This window comes from Dendrobates tinctorius, unplaced genomic scaffold (genome assembly GCF_039654945.1).
Source record: "Dendrobates tinctorius isolate UK_male_01 unplaced genomic scaffold, ASM3965494v1 ptg000211l, whole genome shotgun sequence".
Classification (NCBI taxonomy): domain Eukaryota; kingdom Metazoa; phylum Chordata; class Amphibia; order Anura; family Dendrobatidae; genus Dendrobates; species Dendrobates tinctorius.
Window position 1 is genome coordinate 4982756 of NW_027361878.1, and position 13109 is coordinate 4995864.

The following is a 13109-nucleotide window of genomic DNA, read 5'->3' on the forward strand; positions in this document are numbered from 1 at the left end:
GAAAAGTTTAACCTGGATAAGGGGAAGAAGGACGATAGTAAAAAAGAGGAGGAAGAAAAGAGGAGGTGGCGTCTAATCCCGCAGACTTTTGTGAATTGGATGCAGGCATTCGCTATTTTGGCTAGTGTCATAGGGGAGAAGTCTCCGGATAATTGTTCTGGCCTTTTTTGTTATTTAGATGCTATCGGGGAGGCGCATCGTATTTATGGGGGCCAGGCGTGGCTGCGATACGACGAGCAGTTTAGGCAGAGGAAGGCGGTACGGCCGGAGATAAAGTGGGATCAAAAGGATATCGGGCTGTGGCTGAAGGTGATGGCCCCAGTGAGGTATGGGCAGTCCTTTCACGGGAGCGGGGGCAGCAGCAGTCAGCAAGCTGGTCAGGGTAGCAGTGCTCAGGCAACCCAGGGAGGAAGAGAGAAGTCGGGAGCGTGCTGGCAATTTAATGACGGGCAGTGCAAGTACGGGGCGAGCTGCAAGTTCAAGCACGTGTGCTCCCACTGCAACGGTAGCTCACACGGCGCTTCCAAATGTTTTAAGAAAGGGAAAGGAAAGCCAAATGTGGGTGCCGGTCAAGGGGGAGAGCCCGGTGAGGGTTCAAGAGATGGCCCCCTTTCTAAGTAGGTACCCGGCTCGGGCAGAGGCCAGCGTGCTTTTGAATGGTTTTGTTGACGGTTTCAGGATTCCACCTCCTGGCCATGTGGTTCCTTTTTCTGTTAAAAATTTGCGGTCGGCAATAATGCATGCGGAGGTAGTAGATGAGAAGTTAAAAAAGGAAGTGGATTTGGGCAGGATGGCCGGTCCGTTCCCCACGGCTCCTGTTGCGGGCGTGATTGTTTCCCCGTTGGGGGTTGTGCCTAAGAGGGAGCCGAATAAGTTTCGTTTGATTCAGCATTTGTCTTATCCAAAAGGCTTGTCAGTTAATGACGGTATCGATAGGGAGTTGTGTTCTGTGGAGTATACCTCTTTTGATACGGCGGTTAAGTGGGTGCGACGTTATGGGTCAGGGGCTTTGTTGGCAAAGACAGACATTGAGTCCGCTTTTCGGTTACTACCGGTTCATGCAGATAGTATCCCGCTGCTGGGATGTTTTTGGAGGGGGAATTTCTACCTCGATAGGTGTTTGCCGATGGGTTGCGCAATTTCTTGTTCCTTGTTTGAGACGTTTAGCACTTTTCTGGAGTGGGTGGTAAGGGATGTTACAGGAATGCAGTCGATCATTCATTATCTGGATGATTTTCTTTTTATTGGCCCCCCGGATTCGCCGTTGTGTAGGAACGCGTTGGCAGGCATGGTTTGGGAGGCGGAGCATTTTGGGGTGCCGCTGGCATCTGAGAAGACGGAAGGCCCTAAGGCTGTTATAAGTTTTTTGTGCATAGTTGTCGATTCGGAGAGGATGGAGTGTCGGTTACCAGAGGACAAGTTGGCATTGTTGAAACAGGAGGTAGACAGGATTTCGAAGTTGCGCAAAGTGACCCTCAAGGAATTACAATCCCTATTGGGGAGATTGAACTTTGCCTGCAGGATCATGCCTATGGGTCGAATTTTTTCTCGTCGTTTGGCTAGCGCGACGGCGGGAGTGAAGGCTCCGCACCATTACGTTCGCTTGACGAAGGAGCATAGGGACGATTTGATGGTTTGGCAGCGGTTTTTGCGGAATTACAATGGGCGGTCGCTGATGCAGGAGGAGACATTGAGCAATTTTGATTTTGAAATATTTACGGATGCAGCAGGCGGCTTTGGTTACGGCGCCTACTGTAAGGGTAGGTGGAGTGTGGGGCGGTGGCCTCAGGCGTGGAAGTTGTTGGGCCTTACCAAAAACTTGGCACTATTGGAGCTGTTTCCTATCGTGGTAGCTGTTTTGGTGTGGGGTCCCATGTTCGAAAATAGGAGAGTGCGCTTTCATTGCGACAACGCGAGTGTTGTAGCAGTCATTAACAGTTTGTCGGCCTCCTCTCCCCCCGTAGTTAGATTGGTTAGGGTTTTGGTTCTTCGCTGTCTGGATTTGAACGCAGGGATTTCTGCAGTGCATGTGCCCGGGGTTACGAATTCAATAGCAGACTCTTTGTCTCGTTTTCAGTGGGGCCGTTTTCGAGACTTGGCGCCAGGAGCGGATGCCACGGGCGTGGAATGCCCTTCCTTTCTGTGGAAGGTGATTACGGAAGAGCAGGAAGACTGATTCGGGAATCCTTATCGCAGCAGACATGGTCGGCCTACGATTCTTCGTGGCGAGTATGGCAGAGTTGGTTGGCAGAGTGGGGTGGGGTCGAAAGTGATGAGGATAGGATGTTGGCGGTATTGTTTTTAATTGGGAAGGCAGCTGACAGCGGTTGGTCTGCTGCTAAGGTAAACAAGTTTGTAGCGGGTTTAGCTTTCGGTTTCAAGTTGCAAGGGGTGGGGGACGTTACGAAGAGCTTCTTAGTGAGTCAGGCGTTAAAAGGGTTTCGGAGGGGTAAAAAAGCCGGGGACAAACGAAGGCCTATTTCGTTTAGTACGTTGGAAGGCTTAGGCAGAGTCCTTGGGGGTATTTGCACGTCAGTTTTTGAGTTGGCCCTGTTTCGGCTGGCTTTTTCTTTGGCCTTTTTTGGGGCAATGCGCATTGGCGAGGTGGTGTCAGGCAGCAGGGTTTCGGCGGGAGGGGTGTTGGCAGAAGATGTGGAATTTTGGGCGGGGGGCATTGTTTTTTGGATTCGGCGTTCAAAAACTGATCAACAGGGTAGGGGCAGACGGGTAGTTTTGGGGCGAGTTGATGGGGCATTAATGTGCCCTAGTGGCTGTTTGGAAGCATATTGGGGCGTATGGGCGGGTAGGACGGGTCCTCTCTTGTGCCATGCGGACGGCACCTATTTGTCTCTGTTCCAGTTCATTGCGGTTTTGAAGAAGGGATTGGTAGAGTTGGGCCTTCCCCAGGACATGTATGGGTCTCATTCATTTAGAATTGGTGCTGCGACCGAAGCGGACAGCCTTGGGTTGGGGGCTGATGCGATTAGGAGAATTGGCAGGTGGCAGTCGGATCGGTATTTACTGTATGTTCGGCGTTAGCTGCGTGGTTTGCATGTCCTCGATGTGTTTTCCTATATTCTGTTGTGTTTTTTCCAGGTGGCGGCCCCTTTCTTGCATGGATATTCGGACACTCTTACGTTTATTGGGGTGCGCTACGAGCCGACGCGAGGCCAGATGGTAGGCAATTGGGCTTTGGGAGGGAGCAGGTGCTGGTCCGTTGGTTGGGTTTCCGAGGAATGGTATGGAGCAGGGTGCTCCTGGAGTTAACCAAGTCCGCTCGCTTGGATAGAACCCCCGACATTATTGTTTTCCATGTGGGGGGCAATGATTTAGGGGTCAGGCCGGTGAGAGAATTAATTAGGGACATACGTTCCGATTTTTTGAGGTTGTGGACATCGTTCCCGAACGTGGTGACGGTATGGTCAGATGTGGTACCCAGACAGAGGTGGAGGCAAGCGAGATCGTTGAAAGGGATTAACAGGGCAAGGGTGAAATTGAATCGCGCGGTGTCGGCGTTTGTGTCCAGGAATGGGGACATTAGTGTTCGTCACTTTGAATTGGAGACAGGTGCCGGTAATTTTTGGTTGGCAGATGGGGTTCATTTAAATTCTATTGGTATTGATTTATGGGCACTGTCAATACAGGAGGGGATCGAGAGGGCCTTGGTGGTTTTGGGGCACTCACGAGCCTGAGGTGGTCAGGGCTGTTCGTGGTTGGCGGGGGGTGGGGTTCTTGGAGTTGACGGTGATTGGTCGGGGAAGGATTCGGAAGTAACATTCCCGACAGTTTAAAATGGTATGGGGGATCTGGCTTTTGGGTATGGGCTCTGGACGGGGTTTTACCTCGGGAGCTATGGTGGTTGGTCTCCCAGAAGGGGAGTTACGGTGCCCTCGAGCTGGGCTGGACGGCTGGGGGTAACATGGTGGAAATAAGTTTATAGCCAGATCTTTCTAGCTCCAAGAACCCTCCCCTCATAATTTTGGAATTATTTAATGTTTATTGTTAATGTTTGTTAATAAAATTGGCCGCTGTGGCCAAAATTATCCAAAAGAATTTAAATTGTACCGTGTCTTATTCTCAGGAGAAAGGAAAGAGGGGGATGATAGGAGGCGGTGAGGTAACGAGGAGAAGGTAAAACTGAAGTCGCCATATGCGGTCAAGAAGGGGGCTGGGGAAGGGCACAGCCTAGGGGAAGCCCCCCATGACTGCTATGGGCGGGAAGTTTGAACTAGTGTTGTGCCAGTTTGAAATGGTTGGCCGGGAAGGGGGCCGGGGGAGGGGTTTAAGGTGGGGGCAGCCTGTATTAGGGAAAAAGTGCGGGAAAAACCGCACTCACCAGCCAGGAGCAGAGGAGAGAAGTCCCACCCACCCTCCCTGTTTTGGGTAGCATGTTGGGGGGCTGCTAGGGGATGTTCGTTTTAAAAAAAAAAAAAAAAAGGTGATTGGTATATAGATTCTTGTCAGGGTCTATACGAGGCGTCGTTGTTGCTGTTGTCACAGTGGCTGTGGGGCGGGGGGTGGGGTTCTTGGAGTTGACGGTGATTGGTCGGGGAAGGATTCGGAAGTAACATTCCCGACAGTTTAAAATGGTATGGGGGATCTGGCTTTTGGGTATGGGCTCTGGACGGGGTTTTACCTCGGGAGCTATGGTGGTTGGTCTCCCAGAAGGGGAGTTACGGTGCCCTCGAGCTGGGCTGGACGGCTGGGGGTAACATGGTGGAAATAAGTTTATAGCCAGATCTTTCTAGCTCCAAGAACCCTCCCCTCATAATTTTGGAATTATTTAATGTTTATTGTTAATGTTTGTTAATAAAATTGGCCGCTGTGGCCAAAATTATCCAAAAGAATTTAAATTGTACCGTGTCTTATTCTCAGGAGAAAGGAAAGAGGGGGATGATAGGAGGCGGTGAGGTAACGAGGAGAAGGTAAAACTGAAGTCGCCATATGCGGTCAAGTATATTTGGTGCAATCTATAACACATACACAAATGTGGATGAAATGGAAGCTTTAAGGGGATTTCCCAAGGCTGCAAAATGAGTAACTTATGCTTATCTTATCCTGCCTGTATGGTTTCTAGTGGATAATATTAACTAAAAAGTGAATCAGTTGTTTTTTTTTTTCAAGAAATAAAAATTTCCAATTCAACTGATCAATTGATTAAAAGCTTTGACTCCCTTCATTGTGTACTAGGTGTAGCTTCATATTTTTCACAGTGTCTGTGCAAATCACGGTAACAGATATATGCATGGAAATGGAGGCAAGACGTATTACTAGGCGCAGCCATCATCAAAAATACAGAGCTGTGCCTTGAAAACTATGATGGGGACACTTAATTTGCTGTAGCACTGAGAAACCAATAAATAAGCTTCTCGCTAGGACTCCCAAAATCTAATATAGACTGCCTATTCTGCTGATAGGTCATCAATTTTGTGTCCTTGGAAAAATTCCTGTATTATAAAATAAGATCCAATTAAAAAATATAATAGGCTATAAAATATATTTAGTACAACAGATTTAGATAACATGTAAGTGTATAGAAGCACTCTGTCACGTGTACCTGTCCTGTGTGACACGACCCGCAGGTCGGTAACCGAAACAAGACAATGTCACGTATACCTGTCCTGTGAGACATGACCCGCAGGTTGGTAACTGAATCAACAAGACAAAAGGGGAACACCAGCGAAACAGTTACAATGGTGGGCCCTGTAATAGGGAACGGGGACATTGAGACCTCCTGCACTCCCCTGAGGCAGTGTCCCTGAACACTCCTAGCGTTCCCTATACAGGCTCTTCACCTGTCGCTGAGCAGGATACCTGAATCCCTCACAATCCCTGCACCTATCCCTTGCTAGGGAACTGGATAGTGCGGACACTGGTCCCACGGCTGCACTAATACACACGAAGGAAAAGGGGGAAAACACCAAAACACTTATCTTTCTCTGCTGCAGTCACCAGGCAGCAGAGTGCAGCACCAGATCAGCTTTCATCAGTGGCTCGACACCTCAGAGCCAGCTGCCACCTTCACCATCTTTCTCTGCTGCGAACACCAGGCAGCAGAGTTCAGCACCAGTTTCAGAAGTGGCTCGACACCTCAAGGCCCACTGCTAACTTCACCAGGTTTCAGCAGTGGCTCAACACCTCAGAGCCAGCTGCTCACTTCACCATGGTTGGAATCTAAAAAGGACCTGCTATAACCAACACCTGCTGATACACCATATGACCTTATATAGCCTAGGGAGTGGTCACATCAGCAGGGAAACCAACAGACATGCAATAACACCTATGGCCACTGGGGGCTAAAACCCATATTAAGCTCCCAGGCCAAAAAGGAAAAAAAAAAGGTTTAAATGAGGGAATCCCGAATCTGACACAGATCCAAGAATTGGACTGTGACACACTTCCATCAAAGTTTTAATCCTCTTAATATATTGCAGACATCATTATAAATTGCTCATTTTGCCTTTCTACCCAGCTAATTCTTCTCTTTTCTCTTCTCAATGTAGAAACAGCAAGTCTCTTGTCCCTGCATTGATCATTCCCCTCTTCAACTCTTGACCCAGTTGCTCTGCTCCTCCCCTCTGCCAGGGACTTTGCAGTAATGACTCACGCATGGAAAATTGACCTCCTGTTTCTACATAGAGCTTATGATTCAGCTAGTCAGTCTTTAATCACGTGATGTCACAGACCTAATGGAAAAGAGATAAATTAACTGGGTAGAAAGGCAAAATGAGCAATTGTAAGTACACAGTGCTATATACAGTCATTGTCAAAAGTGTTGGCACCCTTGAAATTCATCCACAAAATGAAGTATTTCTCAAAAAAAAAAATAATTGAAGTTACACATTGTTATACACATGTTTATGTCCTTTGTGTGTATTGGAACAACACAAAAAAGATGAAAAAATAAAGAAAGGCACATTGAACATAATTTCATACAAAACCATAAAAATGGGCCTGACAAAATAGTAAGTATCCTCAACTTAATATTTGCACACCCTATGGAATAAATAAGTGCAATCAGTCGATTCCTATTATCAACAATTTTGTCTGACCCTTTTTGGGGGTTTTGTGTGAAATTATATTATATTCTATTTGTATTTTTTCCTTATGTTTTTTTGTGTTGCTCCAATGCACACAAAGGATATAAACTGTGGAAAACAAAATATGTGCAATTGCAATCATTATCAGGGAGAAATACTTAATTTTGTGGAGCAATTTCGAGGGTGCCAACACTTTAGGCCATGACTGTAATATGATGATTGCAATATAATAAATGGATAAAAATGTTGAGAGTGCTTCTTTAAATGGGATTTCTGAGGCCTCAAAAATGATGGCCTGTCTTCTGGCACCCGGCAATTGGCTGATGTGAACAGAATTATATTGAATGGAACCACTCAATTCTGTCATGTTCCTGAGGTCTATGATTTATGTCACCATTATAAATAAATGTATGAAGAATATTCATTAAGATGAATTTATACCATTGGTGACAAGCAGCTGAGTAAGACTCTCCAGGCTTGTATATTTTACCATTATGAGCACAAGGGCAGTGATTTTGTTTCAGACATTTCTTCTGATTATTCACATCATCCAAAAAAGTTCCTGTAAGTTAAAGACAGAAATGGGATATAGTAAAACTTCTATTATGAAGACAGTGTGGAATACGTCTTGACCCCGTACGAAAATTGTATTTATTTGCCCAAAGAAAATCATCAATATACAAATGAGATTATCAGCAACTGCACATATTAACCCTATATGTCTTGCTATATTCAATATGCAAATTGTCTCTTCAGAGAACCAAATTGCCTCTCTGAAAAGGCAATTTGCATATTAAATTCTCAGAGGAGCATGCATGGCGTATAAGTCTCCTCACTCCAACATGCCAGGACTGGCTTGTCACTCTTCAGAATTAGAAACGTTATCCCTTAGATCTTTGTTTTATTCAGTCACAGATTATCCATATTCATCACTCTTTTCTGAGCCATAATTTGGGGCACAATACAATAGTACAATCCCGGATAACCCGTTGAAGCGCTGTGACAGCGCGAAACGGACGTTCTCAGCTCAATTTCCACTCTGTATGTCGCTCCCCCTGCCAACATGAACTACATGTAACAATAAACCAGTGATTCACGTTACAGCCTGCTGAGTGAGGACTTTCAGCTTCTTTGTGGAACTATCCTTCCCTATATACCTCTCTACTTTTGATGAGTGTTTGCATGTTTGTTGCTTTCTGTTATCCCTGTCTGTCTTACGTATTTATACACTAGCATTTCTGTCCCAGACCTGCTGGGGAGGGTACAGCTTAGGGAATAACAGGAGAACAGTAAGGCTGGTGGCCCAAACCTCCTCACCTTTAGAGGTACCTTTGGGAGCAGGGACAGTTAGGGCCCCAGTCCTAGTGACGGTTCAGGGCTCCTTTCCGTAATTTCGAAAAGTCACAGCGTGACAATGGATTTTACCTAAACCTGCAGTTCAAATCAGCTACAAAGACATAATGAACTAGGTAGGCAAGCCAGCACTTTCAGCATTGTGCTATTGATAGAAGGAAACAAAATATGATAATGAAGTTTATTGCAAAGATGCATAATTTTATAAAGGCTGACCAATATTTGAATTACAAAAAAAGTTTAGTTACTTTTTAATAATGAAGCATAACTTTGATTAGGCAGCTGACTCACACTGCATACCCTGTGGCAGGTCTATAGAAGAGAAGCTGGACAAAGAAATCATTGGGGAAAACGCATCACCAAGTAATGAAATCCCTAACAGTGTGCCTGCATGGGAAATAAAGCACTAGACAGTTTCCAGTGAAATGATCAGGTTGTCCATGTAATGAAACAATGTGCTGGGTCCTCCAAAATGAGGATCACTTCTTAGTACCTTTCTGTTCACCGTCAACTGGATGATCAATACTTTAAACCAGTTGACAACTCAAGCACCTACTGTATATGTAATGGTGAAATCACCTGCGAACATGCACTACATTACTCTTGAGATGGAAATCTGAAATAACAGATTTGTGTATTATACAATATTGTACAATATTTGTGGTATGTCCTGATGAAGAGGTCACCTGAACCCTGAAACGCGTAGATTAAACCACATTGAAACTTCTACAATTTTTGGAATTCTTCTTGCGGCAGCGCGGGGATGATCCTTCCTTTCTACCTAAGTGTATACTTCAACCAGTTCCTGCACTGACCTGTGGATCTGCAGCAGCCGCCATTAATATATGTCTTTCCTTCTCTCACCAGGTGAGTAGTTCTCTTGGTGGGCAACTCTGTGTAACGTTTGATAAGACCCTATTTGCGCTTTTGTGTCTCCCTCTTCTCTGACTAGATTTGTGTATTAGAAATGACAGGCGCATTTTACCTGGGGGACAAGAACATCCCTCTCTGCATTGCTCAGTACATAGTATACTAGCCATGGGATTGGAACACGTGTTAGGACATGGTGAAGCACACTCAAAAAAAGCCATGCTTTCAGGGCAGCTTTTATCTAGACAAAAATGGTAAAAGAGCATAATAGTTACAGCTTTATCCTTTTATTATGTTTATTCATAATAATATAAAGACTTCTTAAAGGGTTTGACTCAAAGACAACCCTTTCAAAAAAGTTCTTACCTTTGTTGGTCAGCTGTATGGGAAATGTAACATCAGGCATTCTCACAACTAGCCATCTAAGACATGGATAGACACATGGCCTTCCAGCCAGTTGGGTACATATAGGGAGACCCACGCTTAGGATCTTTATTAAATCTATATGACCTAATAGATGCAGTCTACGCCTTTTAAATGTTGAGAAGAATATAAAGTAGTATCTGCATCTATTTACATAATTGCCTTGTAATGTTTTCATTTCCTGGTCTGTCCAGATGTCACCATATCCCAGAATTCCAAGAGGAGGAAGTTCACCAACCGCCATATTGGGACACCCAAGTGATGGGTGTCTCAATATGGAAACTGCTGCTGGTACCAACCTATTGCGCGGTACCACCAGCGGAACACCATCACACCACACACACTCTATACGCTGTACGCATCACACACACACTCTCACACACTCTCACACACTCTCACATATTCACTCACACACACACTCTCACACACTCACACAAACACTCTCACACACACGCTCACGCACATGCTCACACTCTCACACACGCTCACACTCAGTCTCACTCACACAGTCACACTCACAGTCACACTCACACACACTCACATTCACAAACACACTCACATTCACACTCACTCAAACACTCACGCAGCCTCTTGCATGGTACCACCAGTGGAACACCGTCGGACTGCGCCTGCGTGAATTCTGCGCAGGTGCAGTGAATCATTCGGCTGATCCCAGCAGCAGATGCACAATGTGTCTACAGGCAGAGGAAGCCGGTCACATTAAAGGGGTTTTCCCACGAACGAAAGTTCATTTTAAAAATTGTCTGTATCTGACCGTGTACGGAGCATACCACATCTCCTGGGCAGGGGAGGAAGCAAAAGACAATATTGACATTACAGCAGGAGATCACAGAGGATTCATTTTGTGAGGTAAAATATTTCACTGACTGTTTTTAAACAATATTTTACCTCACAAAATATATCCTCTGCGATCTCCTGCTGTAATGTCAGTATTATCTTTTGCTGCCTCCCCTACCCAGGAGCTGTGGTATGTTCTATACACGGTCAGACACAGTGGTGAGATAGACAGAGCACAGGGGGGAGACAGCTCAAGTGAGACAGCACATGAGGGGAGAACACAGCACGGAAGGAGAGAGACAGCAGACAAGGGGGATAGCACAAGGGGTAGACAGGTCAAAGAAGAGAGCACAGATGGGAGAAGTCAGCACATGGGAAAAGAGAGAGTGGATAGGTGGGTGAGCACATGGGGGGATTCTCAAGGCTGCAAAGCCTGCCCCCATCCTGACACTACCACCATCCTGATGCGATAGCATTGGGCCTCCATCTAGTATCTTTATATCTAACTAACAAAGGAAAACTTATTTTTTTAATTCCTTATATAAAATAATTAGCAAAAATGCATCAACATTTTCAGACATTCTAAATATAAATGTGTATGTAGAAAAAACTGTTCCATCTCCGAATACAGTTTTAAAATAATAATATAAAAGGTTTGTAAGAGAATATGATAAAAACAGGGCGTGGGAAAAGGTTCAACCAAAAACAGGAAAGACCAGATGTAGGAGAAAGAGAAGTAGCTTGATACAAGTGCTTCTCACAAAATTAGAATATCATCAAAACGTTAATTTTTTTCAGTTCTTCAATACAAAAAGTGAAACTCATATTATATAGAGTCATTACACAGAGTGATCTATTTCAAGTGTTTATTTCTATTAATGTTGATGATTATGGCTTACAGCCAATGAAAACCCAAAAGTCATTATCTCAGTAAATTAGAATACTTTATAACACCAGCTTGAAAAATGATTTTAATATCCGAAATCTTGGCCTACTGAGATGTATGTTCAGTAAATGCACTCAACACTTGGTCGGACTCCTTTTGCAGCAATGACTGCATCAATGCAATGTGGCATGGAGGCAATCAGCCTGTGGCACTGCTGAGGTGTTATGGAAGCCCAGGTTGCTTTGATAGCAGCCTTCAGCTCGTCTGCATTGTTGGGTCTGGTGCCTCTCATCTTCCTCTTGACAATACTACATAGATTCTCTATGGGGTTAAGGTCAGGCGAGTTTGCTGGCCAATCAAGCACAGTGATACTGTCTGTAAACCAGGTATTGGTACTTTTGGCAGTGTGGACAGGTGCCAAGTTCTGCTGGAGAATGAAATTTCCATCTCCAAAAAGCTTGTCGGCAGAGGGAAGCATGAACTACTCTAAAATTTCCTGGTAGATGGCTGTGCTGACTTTGGTCTTAATACAACACAGTGGACCTACACCAGCAGGCGACATAGCTTCCCAAACCATCACTGATTATGCATACTTCACACTAGACCTCAAGCAGCATGGATTGTGGCCTCTCCACTCTTCCTCCAGACTCTGGACCTTGATTTCCAAATGAAATGCAACATTTAGTTTCATATGAAAACAACACCTTGGACCACTGACAACAGTCCAGTTCTTTTTCTCCATGGCCCAGGTAAGATGCTTCTGGCTTTGTCTATTGGTCATGAGTGGCTTGACACAAGGAATGCGACACTTGTAGCCCACGTCCTGGATTCGTCTGTGTGTGGTGGCTCTTGAAGCAATGACTCCATTATTATTCCACTCCTTGTGAATCTCCCCTAAATTTTTGAATGGCCTTTTCTTAACAATCCTTTCAAGACTGCGGTTATCCCGGTTGCTTGTGCACCTTTTTCTACCACACTTTTTCCTTTCACTCAACTTTCCATTAATATTCTTGGATACAGCACTCTGTGATCAGCCGGCTTCTTTAGCAATGACCTTTTGTGGCTTACCCTCCTTGTGGAGTGTGTCAATGACTGCCTTCTGGACATCTGCCAAGTCAGCAGTCTTCCCCATGATTGCGGAGCTACTGAAACAGACTAAGGGACCTTTTTAAATGCTTAGGAAGCCTTTGCGGGTGTTTTTTGTTATTTATTCTAATTTACTGAGATAATGACTTTTGGGTTATCATTGGCTGTAAGCCATAATCATCAACATTATCAGAAATAAACATGTGAAATAGATTTCATTTTTGTATTGAATAACTGAAATAAATGAACTTTTTGATGATATTCTAATTTTGTGAGAAGCACTTGTAAACCATTCATCTAAGGGGTTGTCTCACTTTCAATCATCAAGATCACACTGCTCATATGTCTATAAAAAGTATAACACTTTTTGAATGCACAGTAACACAGTAACATAGTTAGCAAGGCAGAAAAAAGACATTTGTCCATCCAGTTCAGCCTATAAAAGCATCAACACTTAAAAGCAAAGAATAGGATTGTCATGAAGGGGTTGTAAATTATTGGGGATTGATTTATTGATCTCTGTTCTATGAAAAAAAAGTTTACTTTGTGACAAGGTGTCTTTTCCAGTTCCATAACTATAGGATATAACTTGTATTTGCCTAGTGTTTAGCTTATATAGATTTTAGTTATTTTTGTAGATTTAAACAAGAAAA